Below are 5383 nucleotides of genomic sequence, written 5' to 3' on the forward strand. Positions count from 1 at the left end.
TATTGATACAACTGTTTTGGACCTTGGTCAAGTCTCAGTCAAGTTCTAGGAGAAAAGATACTGAGATGGAGGTCCAGTTGAAGGAGGAGATGCCAACTTTAGGACATTATTAGCCAACGACCAAGAGGTTCAAGTCTGCCGGCCCGAGTTCAGGATCAACTGCGAGGAGGAGTTCCAAGTGTGGCAAGTGCGAGAAGTTTCATGATGGGAGGTGTCGATCTTTTGTATGTCGCAGATGTCACGAAGAGGGTCATTTTGGTAGAGATTGTAGGCGGAGTACGCGAGTTTTCTTCCATTGCGGCTAGAAAAGCCACATCAGATATAGTTGTGCCTTTCCGTCTTGGTAAGGTGCTGAACCCTACACCCATTGCTTGGCAGCTTCCTGACGGGCGTTGTGGGACGTCCAGATCTCCGGAGACCGAGGTTTGAGTTATTAGTTCTTCTATTTAGTTGATTGCTACAATGTTGATATTCATCTATAATTTATGTGTAACACCCCGAGTTAAGAGGTGCAAGTTCAAGGTTCTTAGTGTAAATAAGGAAGGTCGACTCGGCGAGTCGAAGGATAGACTCGGCGAGTCGAGTCGCGGTTCTGGTCAAGTGTTAAGTGACCAACTCGGCGAGTCGGCGGCTGGACTCGACGAGTTGGTGCTGAAAGGAGAAAACCCTAATCCGGGATTGTGCCCTATATAAAGCACATTATAGCCACCTTCAGCCTCTTGGCTACTCATTTGAAATCCAGAAACCCTCATCTCGTGTGTGTGACTCCATTGATGAAGAATTAGAGCTTGAAAAAGAAAATTGGTGTAAGAAGCTTGGGGATTTGGAGACCATCATCAATGGGCTTAGGTAGATCTGGAATCTACTTCTGTTTGGGCACATTTCAGGGGTAAGGAACCTCCTCCTTAAGCTATTTCATTATTGTTTCATGAATGGTGGTTGATTTGGGATTCCTTAGCTTGTTTGGGAGCTATTTCGAGTTTGAGGCTTAGATCTGAAGTTGCTACTTCAGATCTAGAAGAGTGGTGGCCTAAAAGGTCCTAAAGTTCATGTCTAAGAGTCATTGGTGAAGCCCTTTATCTTGAACCCTAGCCCTAGAAGTGTTTTAGGCTTATATCTTCTTGCTTTCACATAAAGTTTGCAACTTTATGTGAGGGTTAGGCTGTAGAGGAATGGAGTCCCTGCATGGCTTGAAAAACCTCTGTTTGGAATGAGAACTGAAGAGACTCGACGAGTCACATGGGTGTACTCGACGAGTTGTATGAATATGTGCATGGACTCGGCGAGTTAGAAGAACAACTCGGCGAGCCTGTTGAAGATTGCCTTAGACTCGGTGAGTCTGGTCGTGGAACCCTAACCTTTTCTGGTTGAGCTGTGAATCGATGAGTCGAGGGATGAATCGGTGAGTTGAGTAGGAAGGGACTCAGAGCTTGTTGGACTCGACGAGTCTTGGGGTGACTCAGCAAGTTGAGTCGTGGCATGGGAGTTTCTGAGCATAGGAACTCGACGAGTCAACGGGTTGACTCGGTGAGTAGGGTCAACCAGGAAGGTTGACTTTGACTGAGGACCTTGACTTTGTACAAGGGTTGACCAGTTGTCTTCCAGGGATATTTTGGTAGTTATTGGTATTTATTTGATTGGTTATTTGGTAATGTTCAGTGGTGGAGTTCGTGTCGGTGGGTGGAGCAGCGTGATCTTATTCTTCAGTCGGCAATTGCTGGTGAGTTATCCTCACTATATCGATAGGGTCTAAGATCATATGGGAATCCGGATAGTTGTTTGTTATGTTATTGCTCTGCTATGTCTGCATCTTGCTAGTTAGGATGGTATATGTTAGGGACCTGGTTAAGGTCAGTATCCTGGTAGTTAGGATGGTATATGTTAGAGACCTGGTTAAGGTCGGTATCCGGGTAATTAGGATGGTATATGTTAGAGACCTGGTTCAGGTCGGTATCCTGATACATAGGATGATGCTATGTTAGTGACCGGTTAGGTCAGTATCCTGATTAGGATGTTGCTATGTTATGTGATCTGCTAGATCGGTTGATTAGTTGTGAATTGCTATATGATTATATGTTTATGTGCACATGGTTGTTGGACTGGGGTTGGGTTGAGGCGGGTCCTGCTTTGTGCTGTAGGCCAACATACCTAGGACGGACCGGTTAGACCGAAGGCCCGGCGAGCGGTCCGGATAGGCTGAAGTCCCCAAGAGGGTGGACCAGACGTGCCGAGGCTCGAAGAGTGGACCAGACAGACTGAAGACCCGATGCGGACGGACCAGTCATACTGTAGACTCAGAGAGTGGACCAGGTGGACTAAAGGCCCAGTGCGTGCTGACCAGTCATACTGTAGACTCGGAGAGAGAGTGGACCGGGTGGACTGAAGGCCTGGTGCAGGCGGACCAGTCACACTGTAGATTCGATATGCATGATTGTTTTGTTTATGTTATGATATGTGTGTGGTATTGTGGTTGGTATTTTGGGGGTAACTCACTAAGCTTTCAGGCTTACAGTTCCAGTGTATTGTTTCAGGTACTTCAGGAGATCGTGGCAAGGCAAAGACATGATTGTACCGCTCCTCAGTTTTATGTTGATGTTTCTGGGATACTCTGATAATAAACGAACTGAAAACCTTTTTGTAATAAATTAATGAATATGAGTTGTTTTTGAAAAGTTAAAATTTGTTGTAAATTTTTGGATGTTACATTATGTTTATGTTTCAAAGCTCAATTGTAATCTTGGATGATTAGTTGAATGAAATTATCTTATTTAGCTATGTTTTTGATTGATTTCTTATTATTAATCGATTAATTATCATTTTCCTCGGTTGCATGCGTGTTGGAATTTGTGAATGTTGTATGGGTTCAGATTCTCCTGTGTATTTGGATATCAGTGGTTGGGATCAAGTAATAGAGTTCAAGTTGGTCTCGGGTATCGAATGATTGTGAAGTTGTCAGATTCTAGCATATTTCAAGTGGGAGAGAGTGGAACCTCATAGCAGGAAGACCTTATGACAAGGTTCATTTCACAGTCCGATTTCTCCAAGTTCAAGACTTCCGCGTAGCTGCTGAATCTTGTGATTTCGCATCAAGATCATTGTCTTCTATTGGATTTGCCTTCGAGTCGCATTAGTTTTAATTGAGATATAAATTTGTAAGACGTTCATGTGTTTTTAACTCTGAGGTGTTAGGAGCCAAGAGTTAATTAAATACATTAAACAAAGTATTCTTAATAAAGTTGCATATAGGATAGTAAATTAATAATGAACCATTAATTACCTTTATAATATATTGCATCAATTCCATTATCATCTGATCAAAATCGATGGAAAACCTCCCATTACGTCAATTCGATTGTATTGAATTCAAATTTGTTAATAAGTTATACAAACCCGATGTAAAACCACTAAACCATATAAAGAAACCACCCTTTACCGAACTAATCCTCTCCCTCACTTGAGTCTTCATCTCCCGAGTCACATGATTCTGTGTCTGTATCTTTCGAGTCTTCATCGCCTGAATCGCTTAATACTTGGTCACTCAACTCTTTCTCTCAGCTTTCAGCCTTGCTTCTTCTTTTACATTTTCTAGAGCTTTAATTAGGTCTTTTAAGCAACTCTCAGCATTCTTGATATCAGCTGACTTTGGCATCAAATTTTCAGCAACATCTGCTGGAGACATGTTCGTTTCCTCCAACAGCCGACTGATGGATGGAAACAAGTCGTGTGATTCAATATCCAAATAGTTCTTTGCCAACACTTTAAATGTTTCGAAACAACAGAAGGAGAGCTCAATATGCTTGTCCATCCTTCCTCTTCTAATCAGAGCAGGGTCAAGCTTTTCAATGTGGTATGTAGTGAACACGATGAGTCTCTCACTACCACAAGCCGACCATAACCCATCAATGAAATTCAGCAGCCCCGATAAGGTCACTTCACTTCCCTTTTTCTTCTTAACCTTTTCCTTTTTGTGAACTAGATTCTTCTCCTCCTCAGTATTCTTTCCCTTCTTGATCTCCTTTCTTTCACCAGTAAGATCAAGTGAACAGTCAATGTCCTCTATCACAATTATAGACTTACTTGATGTGTGGATTAGTAGCTTCCTCAAATCCGTGTTATCATTAACGGAGGTTAATTCAAGATCATAGATGTCGTAATCAAGAAGGTTAGCCATAGCAGCGATCATGCTAGACTTTCCAGTTCCTGGTGGGCCATAAAGAAGATATCCTCGCTTCCACGACTTTCCCACCTTCTTGTAGTAGTCTTTCGACTTGATGAAGCTCATAAGATCATTCAAAATATCCTTCTTCTTTTCCGGATGCATTGCAAGAGTATCAAACGTTGAAGGGTGGTCGAATATGATGTGGCTCCACGAGGTCCCCTTGCCATTGGTATAGAGCTTTCGTTGCCTGGTTTTCTTTGCAATGGCCTCTCCTTCATCAATCACATGGGGCACGTAAACATTGGTGATTACGTCTCTGTGTTTGCGATGGCAAGTGAGCTGGTAGTATCGCTTCTCGTCACCATCGTTATAAGCAATGAGAGCCCGATGTTGGGGGATGATTTTGCTCGAACTCCACCAGATTGTCATGCCTTGGAACTCATCTATCACCTCTTCGTAGTCTTCCATGCTTAAGAAAACGGATCTAAATTTGCTGTTTTTAATAACATTCGCTTTGAGCCGTTTAACTCCATTGGAGGAGTTGGAACTAAGGTATCGTTCGATGGCCTTGTATGCCTTGCTGCGCTCGTACTCATCTCCTTGGTATTCATGAAAACTAATGGTGATATAAGGATTCATGAAACTCACAAGTCTACGAATATATTTTTCTATATGCTTACTAAGCTCTTCTGGGAACCATTGCTGAAAGATTGCCCACACGAACATAGCACTTGCCATCATAGACCCTAACTGAGTCATATCCCACATCATAATTATCTTGTAGATCACTTGAAGGTATTTTTTGAGTTGAGGATTAATACAACGATTAAATTCGTTTGTTAATTTATATAGAAGTGAGTACTCGAATATAAGAGTCAAAGATCTTTTAATGAAGGTTCCTGCTACGTGGTGTTGTGCAAAAACAAATCTGACATGGAATGCAGAAAGAACCGACTATGCTTTTTGATACGCGTTACTAATTCGATAGTATTGAAGCTTCCTCGAATGATGTCAAGCTAGTCATCTATGACATCAAGCTGCTTACATATTTAAATGATTATTGTAACTTCAGTGGTTCTTAACATGCACGTTCGAAATGTGACATTTTAAACTATTTTATTAGCATCTTGTCCTCTCAATTTATAAACTGGTGGACTTTACCTTAACAGCTAATAAAAGCATATTATTCTCAAATCACCTAACGCAAAAAGCTTTATATATTTT

The 5383-nt window shown here is 41.8% G+C and overlaps 1 pseudogene; it reads right to left on the reverse strand.

Annotated features, from left to right (window-relative positions):
• Nucleotides 1–3338: 3338 nt before the first annotated feature.
• Nucleotides 3339–4966, reverse strand: LOC145001826 (AAA-ATPase At3g28580 pseudogene; annotated as a pseudogene).
• Between the last annotated feature and the right edge of the window lie 417 nt (nucleotides 4967–5383).

This window comes from Lactuca saligna, chromosome 6 (genome assembly GCF_052625555.1).
Source record: "Lactuca saligna cultivar CGN05327 chromosome 6, ASM5262555v1, whole genome shotgun sequence".
NCBI lineage: Eukaryota > Viridiplantae > Streptophyta > Magnoliopsida > Asterales > Asteraceae > Lactuca > Lactuca saligna.